An 11,856-nucleotide genomic window follows, 5' to 3' on the forward strand; every position below is an offset into this window, starting at 1 on the left:
TGAGCTCGAGAGTTTCCTAAGACAGGAATCTGTTTGTGGCTTTCTCACTCGGCATTCTTTGTACAGTCATGGAGGTGCTGAACCAGTCGATCATACTCCTCGTCAATTTTGTCAAGGACAGCATCTTCCCACATTGCTGCAATAGTGCCAAAGAACTCCCAGTTGGTGGTCATTCTGGGACTTGCCTTCTTAGATTTAAATTTTGCAGACCTTTCTCCCTGCTCTGTGATGTAGAATTTTGCATGAAGTAGATGGTGGTCCGATCCCATTTGGAATTTTGGGACAACAGCAACATCGCTCAGGCAAAAGCTTCGATTGAATATGATGTGGTCAATTTCATTGTGGAACTGTCCACCAGGAGACTCCCATATCCAGCGTTTAGATTCAGCCTTCTGGATCTCTGAGTTACAATGGATGGTCTTGGTTGACATGATGAATTTGGACAGTCTCTCACCCTGATCGTTCCATTTTAGGCCATGGATCCCAATGTGGAGTTCTTCGGGTGACCTTCTCGGACCTATCTTGGCATTAAAATCACCAACAATGATCTTGTAGAAGGTGTGGTCTTCTTTATAGAACTTCTCCAGTTCCATATAAAACCTCTCAATTTCTTCTTCATCATAGATGAAAGTTGGTGCATAGACAACGAAGATAGAAAGTGCAGGAAGTGAGCCACATATATTTAAGCGTAATCGTCTGATTCAGGTTGTTAAGCATTTGAATGAATCAATTCTCATGACCAAGTTTGTGTTGACAAGGACACCAATGCCACCTATGCCTCTGTTGTAGCATATTCCGAGGAACAATTCTTCTCCGGTGTCAAAAATGGCGTGATGTGATTGATGTCTTCTCATTTCGGTCAGACCAATGATGTTGTACTTGATCTTCTGCACTTGCACCATCAGGTCCTTGATGGATGCTTTTGATGCCAGCGTACATGCATTGAAATGGCAGACAGTCATTTTTGTCTTTCTTTGTTTTGGCAGTCTAGTTCGTCCCTGAGATTTTTTCAGCCTCTCCTTGCTCTCCTTGCTCATCTTTCTTAACGCTGCCATATGGTGGGCTCTTTCGGTGTCAGGTGAATGAGGCCAATTGTTGTTACTGTTGTTGACATATCAAATACGCCATGGGTAGCTTGCTAGGCTCTGCCATGCGGGAGGGATACTCTCGGTAGCTTGCTGGGCTCTCTGAGAGGCATTGATGAACTCTACAAGAAGAAAATATCCAGTCCCATCAGAAAATGGGGTGAAGAAATGAACAGGAATTTTCTCAAGGAGGAAATACAAATAGCCAAAAGGCACATAAAAAAATGCTCTGCATCACTAATCATCAGGGAGATGCAGATTAAAACAAACTATGAGATACCACCTAACACCACAGAGACTGGCACACATCCAAAAGAACAAAAGCAACCTCTGTTGGCATGGATGTGGGGAGAAAGGGACCCTCCTATACTGCTGGTGGGAATGTCGACTGGGATTCTTATCTGAATTTTTTTTATCTGCTCCTGTTGCCATCTCAATTTTCTGGCATCAATAACGTGATTTTTATGACATTTAGAGTTGAATGATGTGAAATTTCCAATGCCTTCAGATTACAAGAATTTCACAAGACCATTAATTACTCATTAAGAGCCATATTTAGTTCACAAGATTAATCTCAATATGAAATAGTTTTAGAAGCAATAGTTTTAGAATTAAGCACTCCATGAAAGCAATCTGTTATATTTATTTATTTTCACGTTTCAGTCCATAACTGACAATGCTCAAGAACTTAATTCTGATTCTGCCCTCAGGGATCACACCTGCTGTGCTTGGGAGACCATTGCTCTGGCACCCAAATCAGTCTGCTGCAAATTTAATTCAATGATCAATTATCTATAGAAAAATTAGTTAATGCTTGCTTTTATCAAATTTAGTGAACATATTTAATTTCTAAGTGGAAAAAATGACTAAATTTCTGTTGAAAAACCTCAGATTTTAATCAAGGGGTATTTTCGTCTACAAATTCACCAAAATTTATACTTAATACTTAATTGTGAAGAAAAACTGTTGAACTCTAAAAATTTGTATAAGATGACTTTTATCAGTACAGATTCCTATTCTTATTTACTGTACCTCCTCTGTTTTAGAAAATAAATGCTATTGTCCTTTTGGAAATCTACATTCATTAAATAGACAAACTAATGAGCAAACTGCTCACCAGTCACACTTGGTGTCAAGACTACCTCCAGGACAAGTGAGCACTGTTTACAAGAAGCAGCATAACCAATTAACTTGCACAATGATAATAAGCAAGTATTTCTTAAAGAATAGATTTTTAAAGTTACAGTGAATGAATGTACTTAAGATAAAATATTTAAAATATAAATTAATAAAAGGGAAGTATATTTTCTAAACATTAGAATACTTTAGTAGACTAGTGCTTTATGATACCAAAAACCAGAGTTAAAGCATGAGAACACTTGAGTGTCATTTAATCTGATATTGGTGAACCCTGGTATTTTCTTATAACATCTTTCATCTTAGCTCATTTAGTAAAGTTAGTTGATGTCAATCATATAAATATTAGAAAACAGTGCATTTTAGAACAAAGGGAGTTACTAAGAAGACTTTGGAAAATCCTTTATCATGCTTTCATATAATTATACACAGAGAGTAACACAAGGATTTATTGTCATGGAGTTGAAATGATCATTATAGCATATTACAAAGATAATTCCAAACTGAGTTTGGTAAAAATTCTTGAGATGAAAGACCTGCAATCAAGAATAAGTAATGATTCTATTAATCTCTTCAGTTCTAGATAGTCAATTTTCAAAATTTAAAAATTGAATTTCATATCTGTCATGTTTATTCCATTTATTTCTATTTTTATTTTTATAATTATATATTTGCTTGCATATTTTATAACTCTTAATATTCATTTAAAATGTTTTTGTAAATCACATAAAAATAAATCACAAGTACATAGGAAAATAGCTCACTTAGTAAATAGCCACAATCTAGCTATTACACTAAAGATTAAAACTTCATTTAAATGTATATAACAAATTGATTTTATAAAAATAAGACAAGTATAATAATAAAATAAGCAGTGAAGCACTACCATGTATTCTGGGAGTAAGAAAGTTGATGGAGGCCAAAGAGAAAATATAGCTCAACCTGGTTTTGTCCCCTGGAACCTCATATGGTCCCAGGTTGGAATACAGTTTATTCCAACCCTAAGCACAGAAATAGAAGTAAGCCCTGAGCAAATGCAAGTGTGGCCCATGAAATAAATAAATCCCCTTCCTCCAAGAAGGAAGGAAGGAAGGAAGGAAGGAAGGAAGGAAGGAAGGAAGGAAGGAAGGAAGGAAGGAAGGAAGGAAGGAAGGAAGAAAAAAAAGAAAGAAAGAAAGAAAGAAAGAAAGAAAGAAAGAAAGAAAGAAAGAAAGAAAGAAAGAAAGAAAGAAAGAAAGAAAGAAAGAAAGAAAGAAAGAGAGAAAGAGAGAGAAAGAAAGAGAGAAAGAAAGGAGAAAAAAGAGAGAGAAGAAGGAAGGAAGGAAGGAAGGAAGGAAGGAAGGAAGGAAGGAAGGAAGGAAGGAAGGAAGAAGACTATAAGAAAGTATACCAACCCCGTCATATATGTCCCTTCCATTGTTTATATTTTTGCCAAAGTGTCACTTTAGATAAGTACTGCCAGATCTTATATGTGAATCTGGATTGGAAAAGACTTTTTATTATAATGTATATTATTATAAATAATTCCTTTGGAAAATATAATTTTCTTTTTTCACCTAACAAAGCAATCAGAATGTTACATTTATATATATATATGTATATATTCAATATGTCAATAAAAGATCTGGACAGCAGATGAAATGAAGCTGAACAAAAAAGATTGAAGAGCCCCAAGACAAGAAGAAGGAGACTATTAGGAAACAGTAGAAAGTGGAAAAGAGAGTGAAGAGAAGTAAACAGCATAATAGAGAACTGTGGGATGAATTCAAGATGAAGAATATTAGAGTCATTGGGTCCCTGAAGAACAGAAAAGTGAATGTGAATAAATAATAGTTTAAAAAAATAATTGATAAGAATTTCCCCAAGTTGAGGATAACAGACACTGAGATCCAAGAGGACCAAATTGTCCCACTGAAAATAGACCTAATCAGAAAAACTTTAAGACATTATACTGAAAGTGATAAAAATCTAAAGTTAGAGACAGAATATCGAAAGCAAAAGAATGCCCATAAAATGTACAGCAGATCCTTTAATATTCTGTGCTATTTCAAGGTTCAAGTTTCTTAACTTTGTGCATATACATATACATATACATATACATATACATATATATGTAACATTCTGATTGCTTTGTTAGGTGACAAAAGAAAATTATATTTTCCAAAGGAATTATTTCTAATAATATACATTATAATAAAAAGTCTTTTTCAATCCAGATTCACATATAAGAATCTTTAAAAATAAATTTAAATTTATTTAAATTATATGTAAATAAATATTTAAAATATAAGAATTTTAAATATGATAGGATAAGTACAGGTGTCATGTTACTACTATATAAATAATTAAATGATTATTGGTGATTTTAAGAATGATATATAGTGTATGTACTCAAAAAAGTGCAAATAGCATGTAAGAATTGGAAAATCATAGGCATGAATTCTTTCTAATGTTTGAAGAGAGCAAAAGGGAGGAAACTATTCAAAAGGAATACCATCATGCTTATACTTGATATCTGTGTTAGAATTCTTACCATCAACATTTTAAGAAACAATTTATCAATTCTGACAAACTTCCTTAAATTAATGTCTTGTATTTCTATAGCATGCAGGAGCCTCCATTTAATCATTCTCATAACTTAAGTAAAAATACAGAAACATATTAAAACTGTGTGAAACTGGATCCCAGGTTGGAATAAATTCAAAAATCAAAAGTCAATTTTATCCTCAAAATAAAATGTAAAAATTTTACTCTCAAAATTAAAAAAAAATTCAACTAAACAATATATTAAAATTTGTGTCATACAGTTTGTTCCTTTCCAAATCTGAAATTCCTTCCTTAACAGCACAAATTAGTTTGGCTATTATCAAATACCACTTTGAAACACCTTTGCACTTCTGACGCCTGTGGGTGCCAATAAACAGTCCCTGGTGGACTGGTCTGAAGCAGAGATGCCAAGAGAACAAGCCTGAGAGTAAAGAGGAAGAACATGGCGTCAGGAGCTCACAGTCCCTAGGATTGAGAGCCCAGATTCTCCTTGTCTGAAATCAATACTTCATCAGAAGAACTAAGGTGAACATTTACATACATTTGCCGATCTATTGTTATCTAACAGGCTTAGCTTTTGAATAGCAAAGGGAACTATCTAAAAGACCCCAAATATACAGATATAAAGATATTTGTTACCAATTCCATTATTTCCTGTTAATATTATTTTCTCCTGAGTGCATTATTGCAAACTTTTTGCAGTCTCTTACTTAAGCTATTTTACTTAGACATGGATTCCAGTATCCCATCCTTGCTTTCTGTTTCTTTTGCTAAGGGACAAATTCCCATATCTGTGTGTTTGGGATTTTCTCTCAAACTAGAGACATTTTCAAAAGTTCTCTTCATGGCATTTGTTGACTGACCCCTCCTAAAAATAAAAAAATAACATTTTTTCTAAAGTCATATATATACGAGCAGTATTTAAAAAGTGAAATTAAGTCTTAAACCCTTTTTTAAAATTTTGGTAGTGGGGAGATTCTCTTTGCTCAGGACTTAATCCTGGCCCTATCCACGTTCAGGGATTAGTTTTAGCAGAGCTCAGGGGAGCATATGTAGTGCCAACATCAAATCTGGGTTGGCTGTGTGCAAGCCAAGTGTCCTACTCATTGTACTATCTTCCTGGCCAGAATTTTCTATTTTAAAATAATAGTTAATACATAAAGTCATTTAAAGACCATTTCTTATACAGAGTATGCAAATACTTATATGGGAATGGATAAAAGAGAAAGTAAATTGTAAAAAACTACCCTCTCTGAGGGCTCTCCAGGCGTCTCTGTCTCACCACCTGCGTTCAGTGCTCCTGAGCCACTGTGTATTGGCTGGATTGGAACAGCTGTTGGCCAAGGACACGCGAATGAAGAATAAGGACCAAGCTGGTTGCTGATTAGTTACTATTTATTCAATCTTTCAGCTCTCTCATCTTACACACTCTTCCTTCCTAGCTCCTCACTCCTCCATGCCCACTCTCTGGATTCTGCTCCTCTTCCCTAGTCTCTCCCCCTACTTGTCTCTCTCTACATTGCCCTCTAGGCTACACACTGTCTGGTAGGTCTGCTAGCAAAACCAACATAAGAAAGCCCTTCCTGAGGGCCCACCAGGTTCAAAGGAAACACCACCTAGAGGCTTTCCTCTCCTCCTAGCATCTAAATTAACATCTCAATATTAGTTATTTTTGTATGGGCACAATAAGAGATACATTGAGGCTTATAGGGCAGCTCTCCCCAGTCTTGCCACAGGCTCAGGCCAGATTAATCATTCCTAACCCTAGCAGGGTCTGAATCTAGTTATTACTTTTTGGATCATGACAGCATTTGTCCATGACCAAACTCTTAACTTATGGGTAAGCATTAGGTAGGTGCTTTGGCCAGGCCCATCTTGATGCCAGGGTAGCACATAACTCACTGCTTGCCCTGGGTCCGTCCCATCCCTCGTTGGGACACTGCTTTTAGGGGTGCTAGGAAGCAAGGGCAGCTGAGGCTTAGCTGAGAGAACAGATGCCCAGGAGAAAAACATCGTGCAGAGTCAAATGACTCCCAGGCTACAAAAGTATAGCATTTGTTACAGTCTTCCTGTGCAAAAGGACATGGCTCTGAATAAACTATGCAAAGGACTCAAGGAGAAGAGAAAAACAATATTTACAAGTCAACAGAACACAAAGAAAGAACTTACAAATAGATACAGAGGAATGGGAGCACTGTGATGGGAGTAACCCAATAAACCTAAACTACCTGAGGCTATGTTATCCTACACTAAATTATGAATAAATATTCATATGTAAAACCATTAGTATAAATTAATAATATTTAAAACCATTGGCATAGAGAGAACGTAGATAAATATTCTAATCAACTAGTTTACAAATCTTTCAAATGGTTGATGCTACAACAGATTTTTTGTCAGCTAAATAATTTGTAAATTATTTTCAGTTATAATTAATTTATCACGAATCACGAAATCCCCGTTAATCAACAATTTCTCGAGCAGGCTCAGTAGCCTCTACATTTGTCCTTTCCCTAAGATCTTAGAAGTCTCTCTCGACTTGGCCCTCCAAATGATGTCGATGTCCTCACACTGGAGACTCTTTCAGGATTGGGGAATAAGATCCAGCTTGTTACTGGATTTAGCATATGAATACACCATGGGAAGCTTGCAAGGCTGTCCCATGTGGGCAGGAAACTCTCAGAAGTTTGCCAGTTTCTCCCAGAGGGAGAAGTAGGCTACAAGATATCGCTTCTGGGAGCTTGCTCTTAAATCTCTGGATGTTGGCCGTTGATGGGATTACACACACCTGGGTTCCTCTGCCGGTACCTTCATGCGTGAGGCCTGTCCGAACGTGTGGAGAGGGGCCTCGAGCATGGCTGTGGCTAGGTTCCGATGGTCTTCAGCCGCAGGGAGCTCTGCTCAAGACAGGGAGGGAAGCTGGAGCCCATCCCCTCCGAGGGGTCCTGGGGAAGACAGCCAGGTGTGCAGCAGGAGACTACTCTGATCGTATTTTTCACTGACCCGGTGAGGCCGGGGGGCGAGCCCCAAGGGGCTCTAGCTTCTGGCGCCAAGTGCCCATCCGCGCGCCGGTCGAGTGCGACCCACTCCCGGGACAGTGCCAGGTGGGGAGTTTGACTGGGGCGGTAAACCTGTTAAACAGTAAGGCAGGTGTCCTAAGGCGAGCTCAGGGAGGACAGAAACCTCCTGTGGAGCAGAAGGGCAAAAGCTCACTTGATCTTGATTTTCTGTACGAATACAGACTATCAAAGCGGGGCCTCACGATCCTTCTGACCTTTGGGGTTTTAAGCAGGAGGTGTCAGAAAAGTTACCACAGCAATAACTGGCTTGTGGCGGCCAAGCATTCATAGTCACGTCACTTTTTGATCCTTCCATGTTGGCCCTTCCTATCATTGTGAAGCAGAATTCACCAAACGTTGGATTGTTCGCCCACTAATAGGGAACGTGAGCTGGGTTTAGACCGTCATGAAACAAGTTACTTTTACCCTACTGATGATGTGTTGTTGCCATGGTAATCCTGCTCCAGACGAGAGGAACTGCAGGTTCAGACACTTGGTGTATGTGCTTGGCTGAGGAGCCAATGGGGTGAAGCTACCATCTCTGGGATTATGACTGAACACCTCTAAGTCAGAATCCTGCCCAGGCGGAACGATACGGCAGCGCCACGGGAACCTCGGTGGGCCCCGGCTAGCCGGTCCCCTGATGTCCCCGCCCGTGGGCTGTGCCTTCACGGGCACGTCCCCCACCGCACGTCGGGACTGGAGTCCCGAACACGGCTGGAAAGGTGGCCGCCCCCTTGCCTCTCAGGCAACGCAGGTTCGTGGGGAACCTGGTGCTAAACCATTCGTAGACGACCTGCTTCTGGGTCAGGGTATGTAGCATAGCAGCTCCTCGCTGCAATCTATTGAAAGTCAGCCCTCGACACAAGGGTTTGTAAAAAAAAAAATTATAATACCTATAATCAATAAAGTGGTTTTTGGGTTCAAAGTACTTCCTTTCAATATTTCTTAGTAACTATTATTTACTGCTTACAACTACCATATGAGAGCATTCTTGGAAGTGCTCAGAGGACCTTATACTCCACTGCATCTCAAACCAGGGTTGATCAGCACCTTAACCACTACACTGTTAGTCAAATAAATCTTACATATTATTAAAATGCTACAATATGGTTAACACTAGTAGCACTGTAGTACTGTAGCACTGTCATCCCATTGTTCATCAATTTGCTCGAGCGGGCACCAGTAAAGTTTCCATTGTGAGACTTGTTACTGTTTTTTGGCATATCAAATATGCCATGGGTAGCTTGCCAGGTTCTGCCATGTGGGCGGGATAATCTCAGTAGCTTGCCAGGCTCTCCAAGAGGCATAGAGGAATCGAACCTGGGTCAGCTGAGTGCAAGGCAATTAGTACAAGTAGATTGCATAAAATTTTGTCTTTAAAACTTATTTTTTTATTGAATTAGCAGATTCTTATATTTGAAGTTAGAATGATTAAGATCCTTCATTATGCAAAACTGAATGTAGAACTATTTTTAAATAAATTAATTTTTATGACTTATCAGGAAATGTTTGATTTATATACTTATTTTATATGCTTACATACTTGGGTCATGTAAAAAATATATATTTTTTTAATTTTAGGGGCCACACAAAACTGCACACAAGGCTTATTCTTGACTCAGTGCTCAGAGATCAATCCTGGTGGTGCTCAAGGCACATAAGAATCACCAGGTAGGACATTGGCAATGCAGTCAGTCAGTCAGTCAGTCACCTTATCCTCTGTACCTTCTCTCCCACCCACAGAAAAAGTTTCTTAGGCAAAAAGAGGTTATGAATAAAAATAGTTTAAGCACCCCTGGTTGTACTATCTATATTTTTATGATTTCACTTTAGTATATATGCTCAAAATTTATTCTAATTGTTAACTGATGCAAAATTCAGGTGCAATTGTAATATCACATTGTTTTCATCTGATGATCCATTTATTAATATGTATTTTGTGTCCATATATTTGATATTGCTTTTAAAGATAAGATGACCAGAACTACAAATGTTACTGAAAAATATTCTTTTTTAACTTTGTATATATATCTAGAATAATCATTATTACTAGATCCTGAAGAAATTTAGTTTTAGTGGGTTAGATGTCCCACAACTTATGGTTCCCAAACACTGCCCAGAGAGATCTCTGAAAATAGGGTCAAGAGTAAGCTCTGAGCACTGTAGGATGTTATCCAAATAAGTGAATAAACAATAAAAGAAAAGATATACTTTAATAATCTTTAAACAATAATAAAAGAAAAGATATACTTTAATAATGTCAATATTGTTCTCTATAATGTTTTTTTTACCAAATAATCTGATTTCAAAATAAGCCCAGCATTAGCTCTAAAAATATGTAAGTAAGACTAGCAGGTATGTGATAGAGTGACCAACTTCACTGAGTTAGTCAAAAAATCAAAATCAAAACCATAATGAGTTAACACTTCATCCCTGGTATGTTGATTATTACCAACAATACAGACTATAATAACTGCTAATGATATGGTGGAGAGAAATATTGTTATATATTTTGGCAGAAATAAAAGGGAAAAAAAGCATCAATAATTGTAAAAAAACTAAGGCTCGCCAAGGGGCAAGTGTACTCTCGGGCTCTCCGGGCGGCTCTGTCTCAACCACCCGCGTTCGGTGCTCTGGAACTGCAGTGTGTCCCGGAAGGCCGGTGGTCAAGGAAAGGCGAAGGAAGAACAGGAAGAACGAGGACCAAGCTAGTTGCTGATTAGTTACCGTTTATTCAATCTTCCATCTTTCTCATCTCCCGCACTAAGAAAGAAGCTACAAATAAACAAAGAGGAATAGGAGCACTGTAACGGGAGTAACCCAATAAACCTAAACTACCTGAGGCTATGTTATCCTACAAATAATTGTTATAATTTAGCAAGTGAAGCTAATATAGTACACAAATTACTGCAGTGGTAACAAAAAATTGATTTCATGTTTCACCTATCATCATAATAATGCACTATATCTAAGATACAAATAAATGTTTATAAAACTTCAGATAACAAGAACTAAAATTATTTTTTATATTTAGTCTTTTTTTTCTTTTACTAACTTTTGTCTTTGTGAGGAACTGGCCCAGAACAGACCACTGGAATCAATTTAGCTTTCTCAAGACTCTTTTTACAGGAGCCTGCATGGCAGAATAACTTGATTTTCTGCCCCTGAGCAAGGAATTAGGATACAGGCACCCCGAGTTGCAAGAAGGGTGGTGGTCAGACCAGATAACCAGACCCATATCACAAGACCCATATCACAAGACCCATATCACAAGACCCAGGACTGCCCCCAGAACCGGGACATTCCTGAATATTGGAGCGAATACTGGTCTCTAAAACCATAGGCTAAGGAGTGATGTCCTTTTAAATGGATTGGCTAAGTTTGTAATATTACAAATCTATTGTCTCTGCTGTAACGGCCGGGGAAGGCCTATATAAGATCTCCTTTGGAGAAGCTCGGGGTCTTTTGCCCAACCTGCTGGACCTGTGTGTCCGCATAGGAGGCTGGACCCTGGCTAGCCAGCCTTGCAATAAACCCTGCTTGCTGTTTGCAGTCTCTGGAGTCTCTTTGTCCTTATAGGGAGATCTCGATCCGCCCTAACATTTGGAAGCCCCAGCGAGATCTCCTGACTGCAAACAGGCCCAGAGAGCAGGTCAGAAAAAGGTCTTAAATTTTGGGGAATATTCCATTTGGCTTTGGGGGGATGGTGTCCCCATTTGGACCGAGGCAGGAAAGGGGCCAACCCTGATTGGAAGGACAAACGGTCTTTGGGTCCTCATTTGGTTTTGGAATCCTGGTGCCAGGTGAAGATTTGAAACATGGTGAGTGGGTTGCGCACCCGCGTGAAAGAAGAACCAGATCGAGGGAGTGTAGGAGTGTGATTTGTGCGTGTGCCCTTAGTGTGAGTGTATTTGTCTCATTATCTTTCTCTTAGTTCTGCTTATTATTATCAGAGCAGAGAAAGCAGGAAATGCAAGATCATGTGGTTGAGTGTTTAATAATATCAGGAATGAAAAAGTGTGTCG

This window comes from Sorex araneus, chromosome 2, assembly GCF_027595985.1.
Source record: "Sorex araneus isolate mSorAra2 chromosome 2, mSorAra2.pri, whole genome shotgun sequence".
NCBI lineage: Eukaryota > Metazoa > Chordata > Mammalia > Eulipotyphla > Soricidae > Sorex > Sorex araneus.